The sequence below is a fragment of the Rattus norvegicus genome, chromosome 2, assembly GCF_021556685.1.
Source record: "Rattus norvegicus strain SHRSP/BbbUtx chromosome 2, alternate assembly SHRSP_T2T, whole genome shotgun sequence".
Taxonomy (NCBI): domain Eukaryota; kingdom Metazoa; phylum Chordata; class Mammalia; order Rodentia; family Muridae; genus Rattus; species Rattus norvegicus.
The window spans coordinates 110,815,526-110,830,625 of record NC_141535.1 but is presented as its reverse complement, the minus strand read 5'-3'; the positions used below and the strand labels follow the sequence as shown (position 1 = coordinate 110,830,625).

General features: G+C 42.1%; 1 protein-coding gene across 6 annotated transcripts in view; it reads right to left on the bottom strand.

The window, feature by feature from the left end:
- Spata16 (spermatogenesis associated 16) overlaps nt 1-14,599 on the bottom strand; it is a 378,162-nt gene extending 363,563 nt beyond the window's left edge. For 2 of the 6 annotated variants that reach the window (NM_001432377.1, NM_001432378.1), the window contains exon 1: nt 14,410-14,599. The gene's annotated coding sequence lies outside the window, so the exon portion shown is untranslated. 6 annotated transcript variants of the gene reach the window in all.
- Nucleotides 14,600-15,100: the final 501 nt, after the last annotated feature.

The window sequence follows — 15,100 nt, the reverse complement described above, 5'->3', positions numbered from 1 at the left end:
TTGTGTCTAGAAGAAATCAACTTTGAAATTAAGACACAGGAGAGAGCTAAATAATTTTGGAAATATTTCTTTCACTTTTTGAATACTATTTTGTTTATATTTAATGAGGAGAGATATTTGGAAACAAGCTGGATATTAGTCACTCACTAACATTTTCCCATTGATCTAAGCAAGAGAGAACCAGGACGTCAAAGAACTGCTTGGAAACAAAGATTCGATAAATACCAACCATCAATCTGACACATTGTACTGCTCAAGGTAGGACAGCAGCCCAGAACTTCTATTAAGATCTAATAGAAAGCCAGACTAGAAAACTACCTCATCGTGAGGAGTGCACTGAATAGCTAGGAATGTGGTGAGAAAGGATGGGTGTACAACTCCATTAGCAAAGGATTATGGGATGCAATAAAGGGTAATAAGAGGAAAGTTTGTGAAGCTACACATACCAAAATAATGACCATCAATGGACTATATTAAGCAATAAAACAGAAATAAATATCCTTGCAAGAAATCTTTGTGGCCATTTTAACCCTGGGGATATTGGCCAGCCAGTCCTAGGCATGGGAATGAGGATGAGCCCCTGTTATTTCTGTGGGGCAGATGCTCCTGTGGGTAATTGTGAAATCACCAGAACTTGTGGTAAGTACTGGCAGTGTAGGAGGTCAAGTCCACCAGGCACAAAGCTGTTTTACAACTTAAGTCCTGTCAGCTGTGGGTGCTACATTGAGCAGCAGTCTGAAATGCAAACTTCTTAAAGACACGTAGATGTTTTGATAGTCGTATGAGAAAAAGATACAGAGAAATGGTGTTGAGTAATGACAGACCTTCAGATGAAAGTCTAGAGAACCTGATGCATCAGGGGCATGACCTCTCCAGGGCTGTATTCACCTCAAGATGTGAACAAAGCTAGATACAAATTTGTATCCATATATACGTCTCTCTCTATATGTGTGTATATGGATGATATACAGGATGATATTACATGTATTTTATTTAATCATTTCCATATTGTTGGGCAGTTAAGCTGTGTTCAAGTATTCAAGAAACCTGTATCCTTGTTGTACTGATCCTTTCTTATTTATTTATGTATGTATTTATTTATATTTGGTCAAAGACACAATCTAGAGTCATCTGGGAAGAGGAAACCCCAGTTGACAAATGGATTCCATTGAATTGATTTGTGGGCATATCTGTGGAGCATTCTTGTTTAATGGTGGATGTGGAAGGACCTGGCCCACTGTGGCTGGTCTACATCTGAGCATGTGGTTCTGGGTTGTATAAATTAGGTAGGTAGCTGATCAAGCCACAGGAAGCAAGCCAGTGAGCAGCATTCCTCCATGATTGCTGCTTCTAGCTCCTGCCAGAGTGCCTGCGGTCTTTCTCCTTTGTGATGAACTGTAAGCCATGAGTCAGATAAGCCCTTTTCTACCCACGTTACTTTCAGTGTTTTGTCAGAGTAACAAAAGCAGTTAACTAGAACAACTGTTTAAAATTTTTAAATGAGTTAGGCATGATGGCACACCAGTAAGTCCAGCAACACTTGGGGGGGGGGGGCAGGGGCAGGTGGAACTTCCTGAATTGAAAACCAGTCTGGTCGGCATAGCAAATTCAAGTTCTAATTGGATCTTGTGTGTCATCTACATTGTTCTAGTAGATCACTATGTCACATATTTAGAGAATAGTTAATTCAGAATAGAGATTACATAGAGATATGTAGTGAATTGAACCACGTGTATCATCACTAATATCGCAAACACAATCTTCAGCAATAATAGAAAATATTAATTATGTCAAATCTCTTTGTAAACACATAATAATAAAAAAACAAAAGAAACTGGATAACAGATATACTTACTCATGAGTGAATAAGATATTGAAACTAGCTAAGGAATTTAAAAGAACTAATATATTCAAGATGAGAGAAAGGGAGTGATTTTAAAGACACTGGTAGTAGAGATTATGGAAATTTATGAAAAAAGAATAAATGAAAATTCTAGAACTGAGAAATGAACTATCTGAAATTAACTCTCTAAATAAATTGCAATATAAACTAAATGTATCAGAACATAGGACTAGAAAACGCAAAGAAACAATCAACAGCAAATATGTGAATTTAAACAGAGAAACAAAATAATAGAAATTATTGGAAAGACTTTTAGACAAGGTAAAAGTCTTTCAGAGCCCCACAAAAACCAGAGAGAGAATGAAACAGAAGAAGCACAAGGGAATTATGGGAGGCAATGAAAGATAATTAAAAGTAACTGCGTGGAAATACATATAGTGTATATACACATATAGTGTTTATAACAACAGTTGATTGGCCAGATTAAGCAATAAAACAGAAATGTTGCTTCAAAAAATTGTACTGCAATTGACCTAGAAACTTCTTCCCTGCTAGCTAGCTTTCAGAGTGCTACGTAGGTGCTATATTAAGGTGTTAACCAGACTTCTGGGGGAGAAAGTCATCAATGGCCTTACCTGGGGCTTGCCCTGCTTCCTCCAATACAACCTGGTAGGTAAGGCTAGCCTATAGTTCCAACAGTAGCTTGATTGCTATGGAGGTTACAAACAGCATTTGATTGCATTTGAGGTCTACTCCATGGGAGAAGATTCACGCCTGGCACTATAAACCTTGTGAAGCCCATGGCTGGGGAGGACATGGACCTTAGGAAGAACCCACTATTGCTTTGCTAAATGAACAAGTTATCAAATTGCCTTTAAATATTTATGCCTACCGGTGAGTGCTGTCTCTGAGCTCACTCAGTCAGAGAGCTTCTTTTTGCAGTGGGTGGTGGTTAATGGTGACTTACAATTGGTCATAGTGCTTAGAACAAGTGACATTTGAGTGCTTGGCTCTAACTGTGACATCTCTAACAACCCCTTATCCCTACCTCAAGGCTCAGGAAACACCATGGAAGAGATGCTGAAAATAATTTAAGAGCCAGAGCATGGGGAGTGCTTCTTAGAAAGTCTGCCTGGACAAGATGTGGTTGCTATAATCATCAACTCACCACAGCTTGGAGTATTTGCCTAAAAACTGCATAAAATCAACTCAGTCAACATTTTAATGTGGGTACTGGTGGGGCTCATGAGGCCTTGCACCTAGATGAAGAGCCATTGGCAGTTGACGGCTGCTATGGGCAGAAGAAGTCATTTTTTCTTTAGGGATGTTGCTGCTGGTGGGTTTTCCTATCTCTGTTAGGTGGATCTCCATCCATACAACTGAGAGCAGCACTGATTGGACTTAGTGGGTCATTACAAATAAGAGGACATAAAAGGACATGAACGTGAGAGCGTTAGTGGGATTGGAGGAGAAAGCTGGAGTAGGTATGATTAGGATGGGATTTGTGAAAATAAGAAATTGCTAAAAAGCGAATGAAACTATTTGTAATGTGGAAACAGAAGAAATAGGTCTTTGAGGTTTCAAATGTAGGATACAAATAATAATTAACATGATACAAAATATGGGAAAGGGCAGTGGAGTTAAAGTATCCTTTGATTTGAAAGTTTGTAAAGATTTGCTAAAATCCATTATTTCATTTAGAATGTAATACATAAAGGATTATATTGTAATTTATAGAGTAAACACCAAGAAATGATCAAAATGTATAGCAGCTTGAGTTGGGTGTGTGGTTAAGAAGCTAGAGTATAAGGTAGCATACACAAAAATGTTGGTCCCATCCTCAGGACCTGCCAAACACATAAACCAGGATGTTGCACATGCCTGTGAGGTAGTTTCATGGGGTGAGGGGTCTGCAGTTCAAGATCATGGAGTGCAGTTGAGTCTGAGCTGTACAAGATCCTGTCTCAAACTCCAAGCCCAAGAATGAACATAAAGCACATACCAAATAAATAAAGAGATCACACAATTTATCCACTATGCTAAATGGTAAGAAACAAATGGACCAAATAGAAACTAGAGATGGTAGCTATCAACTAAAATACATCAGTGATAAATGTTAGATTTAAGAGTACTAAGTATTTTAATTAAGCCCAGGACTGTTACTTTGGAAGAAAGTTACAGTTCCTAACTATATTCTGTCTATGAGACATATGCCTTAAATAGCAGACCAGAAAAGTAGCAAACAAAGCCACACAGAAGGGCAGAGCACACAACCATCAAGCATGGTGAGGGGATGGCTCTATTAATATCAGAGCAGACAGCGAGGCAAGCATCTTCCCTGGAAGCTGAGAAGGTGTGCCAGTTACTACCTTATTGTCTGCCAGCTCCAAACCCACACTCCCCCTGTATTCTGATATTGGAACTGAACTCTGCAGGCTCCATTTCAACGATTCCAGCTGGCTGAAAATTAGCTCTGCTCATGCAGGGTGGGAGAAACCCCCGCAAAGCTGGGAGAGGAAGATGGCCTTTTCCTTCTGCTCTGTTCCCACTAACAGCCAGTGCCTCTGCGTGAAGGGGTCCAGGCACCATCGTCCTCTGGAGTAAGGACTCTCACGGTTCATCAGAGGATACGTGTCCTCTTTGTGAGCATCGGCACAGCCAAGCCACTCTGCTGATTTCAGGGCAAGTAAACTCCATTACAGAGAGTATCCATGACAACTCCACCTTCTTGTAGGAAGCACGAACCTTGCTCTTAAATGAAATCTTTTAACATCCAAGGTTCCTGTTTCTGTCTAAAAATGCTGCAGTCCACCTAGCTGTCTCTCTACCTGTTTAGTAATTAGCAACACCTATTCATTTATTATTTACTATTTAATTATATAAAAGGTATGAACATGCACTTGATGGATTCCAATATGATGTTCTTATATTGTACATATTCTGATAATATTCACTCTATTGCCCTCTCTTTAATTATAAAACTTAAAAGCTATTGCGTGTGTGTGTGTGTGTGTGTGTGTGTGCTCACACACATGTGTCCCACACAGTGCTTGCAAAGGCCAGAGAACAACCCTTAGGAGTCAGTTCTCTTCTCCCATCATGAGGGTCTCTGAGATGAAAGCTGGTTGTCAGGCTTTGTGGGAAGCACCTTTACCAGCTGACTTATCTCACCACCTCCTATCTCTCATATTTCTCTCCCACCCCTGCTGTTCTATTTCCTATTCCCAAATAGCCTCCCCCATTCTGCTTTTTGCTATTTATTTATTTATTTATTTATTTGCAACTAAATGAACTTTATTAGAATACTTAAAGAAGGATGGGGAGAGGTTTCTTTACAGGAGTAAAACTTAAAATGGCTAACCAACTAAAGAAAACTCTTGGCCCTCCTTATCAGCCTTGAACTGTGTATAAATCCTCAGCCAGGGATTGGGTTTTGTGAACTCCTCTATCCTGAATGACAGGATGCTAATGGGCCTAAAGCTGGGTAGACCTTTTGCAGTCAGTCACAGCTACTGTAAGTTCAAGTGCACCAGAGTATGCCATGTTAGGTGGTCAGCGTTAACAAGACTTCAGTGTAGATAAGTTTGGAATCTGTCTCCTGATTCTACCTTACTGGGCATGGCATGTTTTATTTTGAGATGAGGATGAGCCAAGGAGGGAAAAATCACTGCTTTAAATTGGTACTGTTAACACCATGGCTTTAAAAATACACAAAGCCAACATTTTTTTAAAAGGGAGAAATTGACAAGTTTCCAATCATAGTGGGAAATACAATGCATGCTCTTCAATAGCTTGGAGGAGAAAGAAAGGGGAACGTAAAGAGGCAGGGCCAGGTTAGGGTGGGGAGCTCTGTGCTAAACAGGCACAAACCTGACTTAGCACCTGGAAGTTTGCATCAAAGATTAATACAATGTGCATCTTTTCAAGTACATCTGAAGTCTTCACCAGGACTGGTTATGCCTCGCTCATGAGCAAAAAGGCAGCAAATTTAAAATTTATATTTTATATATGGAAGGCCAGGAACTGCCCTGTTAATGTTGAAAGAATAAATAAATCTGGACAACTTAAAACAGCCAGAGTCCAGGAGCTGGCACGAATCTTGTGGTGGCTATTAGGGCAGCCTTTGATGCAAGGATAAATAGCCCTACTGTCGAACAGAATAGAAAGCCCAGAAATAGGTTTACACATAAATGGTCACTTCCTTTGAGATGAGGTGCTCTGGCAGAATTGTGATGTTTAAAATAAGTGTTGCTAGCCTTAGGGAAAATAGAGAAAAAGTGAATTTTTACTTCAAATTTGCATAAAAATTACTCAAGATAGCGACAGCAAATGTATTGGAAAACTCTAGGTAAAAAGACTATTCACATTGTTAGAAGACAGTGAAGCATTTTCATGGCTAGGGCAGAGAAGGATTTCTTATATTTTTGGTTGTGAGCCTAGCCTTTAACGGCTGAGCCATCTCTCCAGCCCAGAGAAGGATTTCTTAGGCAACACCTAAACAACAAATTCCGAGATTTTATGAGTACAAATGGAGCACCTCTAATCTGAAAATCCCAATGCTGAAGCCTAAAACTCTTCATATTCTGAAGCTTAAGGAGGCTTGACGAGATGTAATAAGTGGAAAGTTATGCATGCGACAGTCAGACGTGGTCAAATGTAAGGACATTAAGAAGACTCTACAGTTAAAGGTGTGTGTACAGCAATGTAACACATGGGCAAAGTCGAAATCCTCCGGTGGTCAACTATGCCTATATCCATATCTTCTGTGTAAATACCACAAACCAAAAAGTAAACCTGTGTGTTTTTGGACAAGAGCTACGGAACCTGTAATGATTCTTCTTTACCAAAATTCACCATTGGACGATGAAAGGGCAATTCTCCGACCAGGGCAAGTATCTTACCACTTGTGCCTGACATGGAGTCATACCTGGCATCTACAAAGAACTCCTACCGATCAGCATCCAAAAGGCAGATGACCCAGTGTGGAATGATCCCCAAATATTAATAGGAATGCCAAGAAAGGGAACATCTAAATGACCAGTAAATGTCCAGAAAGTCTATCAGTTTCATTAATCAACAACAGGAAACACGAGTTGAAATTAGAGACCTATAACCACGACAAATCCATCTCAATGATTATAGTTAAAATGATAGACATTGGTTGGTTTAGTAAGGTTACAGTGTACTACATCACTCACACGAGCAGCTATGAACATAAACTGGTATCACCAATTCGGAAATACTTTTAGTTTATGGACATCACAAAGTGTCTATTATGTGCTGTTTAAAAGGTTTACATTAGCAAATGGTCAGTCATGCCAGGTTGAAGTTTTGGGACCTAAAGGTGAGGGAGAAACCATTTCTCTATCAGTGCCAGTCATTGTGCAGGGTTAGAAAGGAGAGTGTCTGAGATTTTTTTTCCTAATATCCACTTATCAGTGAATACATATATGAGTGTTCTTTTTGTGACTGGTTACCTCACTCAGGATGATATTTCCTAGTTCCATCCATTTGCCTAAGAATTTCATAGCTGAGTAGTACTCCATCGTATAAATGAACCATAAGTTCCGTATCCATTGCTCTGTTGAGGGGCATCTGGGTTGTTTCAGCTTCTGACTATTATAAATAAGGCTTCTATGAACATAGTGGAGCATGTATCTTTGTTGTATGTTGGAGCATCATTTGGGTATATGCCCAGAAGTGGTATAGCTGGGTCCTCAGGTACCCATGTCCAATTTTCTGAGGAACCTCTAGACTGATTTCCAGAGTGTTTGTACCAGTTTGCAATCCTACCAGCAATGGAGGAGTGTTCCTCTTTTTCCACATCCTCACCAGCATCTGTTGTCACCTGAGTCTTTGATCTTAGCCATTCTGACTGGTGTGAGGTGGAATCTCAGGGTCATTTTGATTTGCATTTCCCTGATGACTAAGGAGGTTGAAGATTTCTTTAGATGCCTCTCAGCCATTTGAGATTCCTCAGTTGAGAATATTCCAAATACCCATGATACAACTCACAGATTGTATGAAACTCACGAAGAAGGAAGACCAAAGTGTGAATACTTCAGTCTTACTTAGAAGGGGGAACAAAATAATCATGGGAGACAGAGGGAGGGAGAGATCTGGGAGGGAGAGGGAAGGGAGGGAAAAAGGTGGCAAGAATCAGGTATGGGAGGAGACAGAGAAGTACAGAGAAGTTGCCTGTTAAGCCTGCCCCAGGAAATTGAAAGGAGGTATGTAGCAGTGGGGGATGGGAACTGGAGTAACCACCAGAAAGTCCCAGATGCCAGGAAATTATGAGGCTTCCAGGACCCAATGGAAATGACATTAGCTGAAATACCCACCCCCCACAATTCTCCCCCAAAAGGGAGAGAGAACCTGTAGAGACCATATTCAGAGGTTAGGCACAGCCTTTGTTTGAGGGATGGGGTCACCTACTCATCTCAAAAATATTTACATAGACTTGTTCCTGTCTAAAGGAAATGCACGGATAAAGATTAAGCAGAGACCGAAGGAAAGGCCATCCAGAGACTGCCCCACCCAGGGATCCATCCCATCTGCAGACACCAAACCTAGATACTATTGCTGATGCTAAGGAACACTTGCTGACAGGAGCCTGGTATGGCTGTCCCCTGAGAGGCTCTGCCAGACCCTGACCAATACAGATGCGGATACATGTAGCCAATCATACTACTGAATGCAGGGACCCCAATGGAGGAGTTAGGGAAAGGACTGAAGGAGCTGAAGGGGTTTGCAACCCCATAGGGAGAACAACAATATCAACCAACCAGACACCCCACGCCCCCTACCTCCCCGCCCAGAGCTCACAGGGACTAAACCACCAACCAAAGAGTACCATGGAGCGACCCATGGCTCCAGGTGCACATGTAGGAGAGGATTCCGTTGCCTGTCCTTATAAGGCCCTTGGTTCTGTGCAGACTTCATACCCCAATATAGTGGAGTGCTCTGGTGGGAGTGGGTGGGTACAGGAGCTCCCTCATAGAAGCTGGGGGGTGAGAAGGGGGGAAGAGGGAGTTCACAAAGGGGAAACTGGGGAGGGGGATAACATTTGAAATATAAATAAATAAAATAACCAATAAGGAAAAAGGAAGGGAAGGTGTCACAATGAATCCTGTAAGGACCAGAAAGAACAGTGGCACTAGGCCTCCTCACAATCTGGAAGTGATGGGGTTTCTCCTCCCAGTGTATTGAGGAGGATGAATATAATAGCCACTTGGGAAGAAATACAGAATTGAAGTGGCTGTGTGTGTGTGTGTGTGTGTGTGTGTGTGTGTGTGTGTGTGTGTGTGTGTGTGTGTATGTTGCATGCATTTATGCCTGTGTGCTGCCCTATGTCTGGTATTCATAAAGCCTGAACCTTGCATAGGATACTTTGGAACCATGGTTTTAGACAGTTTTGAGCTACCATATGGTGCTGGGAATTGAACTTGGGTGCCCTGCTACAAGAGGCAGTGCTCTTACCTGTGGAGTCATCTCTCTGACCCCATCAGTTAGGGATTATGTCATGACCATGTTCTCTGTAATTGTAATGTTTTAACAGTACCTCTCCCCAATTCCATCGAAACACAAATGGAGCATCCAAAGTCTACCCGATGCATTTTAATATAAAAATCAGTTATCTGTCTCTGCTGTCCTTTTGACCTGCACAGTAAGTTGCCTGTCAAGCCTACCCCAGACACCAGCAGTGCTGTCATGAGACAGAGATGAAACAGGACTGGGAGTGACTTTTCACTTCTCCCTTCTTCCCCCAAATTCGTCCCTTTGTTCCTGATAGCACAGCATGGCTCTGAAAACCTGGAGGAAGGAAAGGGGGCTGAGAAGAAGTGAGGTTGGAGAGAAATGGAACTCGCCATTGAAAGATCAGAACAAAGCCTGAAGGAACTGGGAAGGTATTCACTGATTCTGGTCATCTAAATTCTGTGGCAACAGACAGCTGTCATAGCATCAAGATCCATCCAGGACAAGAGCTGTGGGAGAAAAATGAGAGCAGAGGTGCTAACTGCCACTGAAAATACTCCTGTGGGTGGCTAAAACAGGACTGGTCAAAACAACACAAAACAGAACCTGTCTGGACCGTGGAAAAGACTTCCATACAGACTCTGTGGGGTCGAATGGTGTCAACTCTAATGCACACATCCCTCCACTCAATCTAGGAGCAGGTTCCTGTGTAGAGACTATGTAGCTGCTAATGACTCTGGTGACCGTAAAGGATGAAGGATTACCGAAAGACCTGACCTTCCACGAGCCTCTAAGCAAGCCTGAGAGGCTTAGCTAAGAGACTCACATGATCTGTGTTTCTCCCTGTGAGCCAACATGGAACTCACTGGATTATTCCAGTTCTTATTGTCTACACTTTATGTTCAAGCTTCCAAATGTCTGTTCAACAGGCCTGGGATGCAGTCATTATATAGTAGTTTTGCAGACGAATCCATATTAACACAATCACGTGGATTTCTAACAAGTTAATAACGCACATTTATTATTATTATTATTTTTTTGTTCAGCGGATGACAATGCAATGCCTTCTCTGGCTGTATCTTAAGTGGTCTTTAAAGACCGTGTTGGATTCTTCCGCCTGAGTGCTGCCTAATAGGAGTTTAAGTGAGAAGTGGTGGGTGAGCATCGGAGCAGTCATGCATGGGAAATCAGATGAACACTCACAATGCGGAATTTCCTACGGTAAGCTATTCTAGCAGAGAGACTCAGGCCCGTGTTCAGTGCCAGAAACTTCGCAACTGTCCTGTCCAGCTTTTGTCCTCATGAGGAACAAGCTAAAGGTGTCTGAGGAAATGTAATGTGGTATTTTCAAAGAGAGAGAGAGAGAGAGAGAGAGAGAGAGCATGTCTTCTTGTAGAAAGAAATTAATCTCCTTGAATTTAGATTGTATATACCAGTGCTTACTCTAAGACATGTGTGTACAACTTAAGGTAATCCAAACAAACAAGATGGGACGACTAAGGGACCCGCGGGAAGGAACTGAAATCAGGAACTTTGATTTCTATTCAGTGACTGCACTGCTCATCTCCCCGAAGCACTTTCTTTTAAATGGTCCACTTAAAACCATATCAATTTTCCACTCGTCATGCAATTCTAGACTATAGCAGCAACTTCAGCTTCAGCTTCTCCCAATTAAGGTGAAAGGGATGCATTCTAACACTTCTCCTGCATCAAGTAAGCTCAATTACCTTCCGAGCCTGCCCAAATTGTGAAATACTAGTGGTTCAAAAACCTGCCAGTCCTGCACATTACAGGACAGGTACACATAGCTTCACACAGACCTGTATGGTGTGGAGGCAGACCCGGGTCTTTGCCCCCCTTCCAGGCCATTCTTTTTTAACAGTCCTGTCATATGGAGGATTTGGAACAGTGCTGTCAAGAGTCAGGCTGTGCGCTTCCGCCTCCTCATCTACAAAACAGGTTAAGGGCAGTCTCAGCCTCACGTGTGAGAACAGAGGAGGGTTATCTGATAACAGTAATAAATGTTGCCTATTATTTTATCATGATTGTTATTTTTATTATTTGTGTTATTATTGCTCAGCAATTCCTTAAAGATTAGACAATTAGGGAGCGTTCCTCACACTGGACAGATGGCTCGTGCTCATTTATCATGTGCATTTTGAAATTTAGCCAGAGCTGTGATAAGTTATAGTCTCCATTCTGGCAATCTTTAAGCCAGACTGCTATAATATTTTATTTTACAACATCCTTGAAAAAAATTCAGCGAGGCTGTTTATGGGTGCAAAATGTTACAACTTCAATGCTACTTTCCAAGGAGATGACTCAATATATCCTAGACTACTTGAGAGACAATATTCTGGGCTCCCCGACGTAAAGGGCTTTAAAAGCCTCGTGCATATGGTGTTTGATCACTTTTCCTACCCCGACTTTCCACTGTTGGGGTGCCTTGTCATCTGTTTGGAACCCACGTGTCACATAAAAGAAGAATAAGAAGGAAAAAAAACCCCAGCCTATCGTTGAATTCTGCATAAAAGGGAGATGGCATTAAACACTGCATCTCAGTTAAGGCAACCCAGACAAGATGGGGCAACTAAGGGGCTCACGGGTTAGGTTGAGACTGGGAGGTCATTTCAAGGTCACCCGACCCATGCTTTCTGCTTTCTTGGTGCCTGTCTGCTAGGTTTGAATCACTGTAAGGTGCTGCCTTCCCTGTTGAGAAGAACAACCCACAAACAATCTCTCTCATTCCTCTCAATAAATTTGCTCTTGAAAATGAAATACATGTATTCAACGCGTCTTGATCATATCCGCCCACAGCCATCCCCTCTCTGCGCCTCTCCCTTGCTTGTGTTACAGCACGCCTCCCTCCCAACATTGCTCCTCCTTTTTTGTTAGAATACCCTGTCTTATGAGTGCAATCTGTGTACTCATGGGCTGAGGGCACTCACTAGGGCTTGGGTAGCTCACCATTTTGAAGCTACCACCTCAAGTGTGACTCTCGTCATTATCTGTGGGTAAGAAGAAAAAAATATATCGTCTTTTTATCCCTCTTGAATGGCTTTTAAAATCTCTTTGAAAATGACCAGCTGGGAAGAATTTGCCATTCGGTTATAATAACACAGATGAATAACAGACTGAACAATGCGGGATATATCCTTCAGTAGAAAGTTCAGTTGTGGAACAAAAACAATGTCTCAGTTCAGTTCGATGATGTTTGTGTTGCTCACCATGGCAACCGGTGAAGTTAGGCAATCCTGCACACTTCCAGAAGCGCTTTGGATACTTTTGGTGTGTGTGTGTGTGTGTGTGTGTGTGTGTGTGTGTTTGTGTGTGTGTGTGTGTGTGTGTGTGTGTTTGTGTGTGTGGGAGAGAGAGAGAGAAGAGAGAGAGGGGAGAGAGGGGGAGAGAGAGAGAGAGAGAGAGAGAGAGAGAGAGGGGAGGCAACAGCCTGTATCCCCTTTTCCCACATCAGCAGCAGCTTTTCAGACTGCCCATTGTGTGCCAGGCATGCCAGGATAATGGCATGGTCTCTAGCAGTGACAGAACTGCAGCCAGGCAGTCTGAAGTGCTCCAACCTCTCTCTTACTTCTAGTGCTTTCTCCTATCTTCAATGTTTCCTTACAAGAATTCTTGAGCCTCTGTCACATGTGAAGGAAACCTGAAAAACCTCATGGTGGCAGAAAGCAGTCATACCATCATAGTACACGAGAAAGAGAGCCTCCTGCATCCAAGCTCTCCAGGGAGTGTGTGACATTAAAGCTCACTTTAGCCCTTCAGTATGTATAACATTAAATCAAAAGGGGCCATACAAAATTATTTATCAGCCCATGTGACATTTTTTCAAGCACTTCAAATTAGCAGCTTTACTAAAATGACAAGCACCCCCCTAGTGTTTCAAAAGGAGACCTTTACTGATGCCTATAAATATTTTATTGGTAAAGAATATGAAATGTAAGTTGTATTAAATAAGGATTTAAAACTGTTTTTCACTGCTCAGGCTGAACCACCTCTGACTGAAAGTGCTCTGTGATGGGTGTTCATTCATTCAGTCTAATCAGTAACGTTTCATGCTGGGCACATCAGGATATATAAGATGCCATGGTTTCTGCTTAGATAAGCAGTTTTCAAACTGTGGGTCTCAGACCCTTTGGGGTTTAGGTAACCCTTTCACAGGGGCCAGATATCAGATAACATGCTTATCAGGTATTTACAGTACAATTCATGACTGTAGTAGCAAATCTACAGTTGCGGACTGGTAGCTAAAGTAATTTCTTATTTCTTATGGTGGGGGTCACCACTACACGAGGAACTATATTAAAGGGTCCCAGTAGTAGGAAGTTTTGGAAGCATGGGCTTAGATTGACCTTCATACAGTTTGTGTGTGTGTGTGTGTGTGTGTGTGTGTGTGTGTGTGTGTGTAAGCATCCATTCCATAGGTACATCCACATATCTACCTGGTTTCACTCTGCTTCAAGCTGGTTTCGAATTCACTACATGAGTGTTCCCAGGCTGGCCTCAAACCTTAATAATTCTCTTGGATCACCCTCCCAAGAGCAAAGGTTACATGCAGAGCAATCATGCCCGGCTTAAAGCTAATATCTTCAATTCATAGCGATATCGAGCACAGAATAACAAGGTCTGTACCACAAATGATAAAAGCCAGAGCGCGGCAGCCATCAACTCCTATAGGGCCAGATGTTCTCAATTCATACTGGTTATTAAGGAGTAGCAGTTAGAATAAAAGAAAATGAAAATAGAAAAACCCTCTTAACTCCTGAAAGTGAATAGGCTCTAGCTTTTTTTTTTTTTTTTTGTTTCAGTGGGATGAAAACAGAAAGAGACTATATCCCCTTTGGTGAGCAAGGCTAAGGGTTGCTAAACAAGGGATCGGTTTAGAACCTATCTTCTAACTGCTTACGGAGGTAAGGATTGTCCACGAGCAATATTTCTTCGTTTCCCATTCTGCATGAGAAGTTAGGGAGCAGGTCTAAGTTCTTGTTGCTGCTCAAGCTTCCCCTACAGCCACCCTTTTTTCCTACACCAAGCCTGCCAACTGCTTTGTTCTTAGGGTTATAGCATCCTCTTCCTACCTGTGTGGTTCAGGTCGGATTTGCTGAGTGCCTACCAGCTACAGCATCTGTCGATTCAACCGTCCCAATCCCAGGCCAACTTACTGTGGAGCTTCAGACGGCTCTTAGGAATAAAAACCGACCAGCCACGTGGCCCCGCCCATTTACCAGACTACACGTCTCCAGGCTCCACCCACCATGTGGGAGCTACTGGCCCCTCCCCAGCCTTCTGTCTGTATTTGCCTGTTAGTGTGTTCTAAAATTAATGCAGGCAGGAAAATAATGTAGAAGGTCTTTGCCCCACCTTTTAATAGCTAAGAAGCTATTGGCACTTAGTTCATTACAGGCGAGGAGGAATCAGTTTTCTTCAGAGACCCATGTTCCCATAGGTGCTCCTAAGACAGCAGCAAGTAGACTTACAAATTCAATGAAGGGAAAAGAGGGGGTGGTGGTGGTGGTGGTGACAAAAGAGGAACAAGAGGGACTACAGAGGACGGAATGGGTCTGATAGATCAAAACTCACCATATGCGTTCATATTCAAACCATTTTCAAACCATACAAAAAGGGAAAACAATTCGGAAGAGAGAAATGTGTCCAGAAAAAAAGAATTACCTGAGAAACATTAAGAACATTTTGCTATATATATTTGGTTATATAAAACGAGTGCCCCTTCTGTTCTCTTACTGACATACAGCTACACTCACTTACATA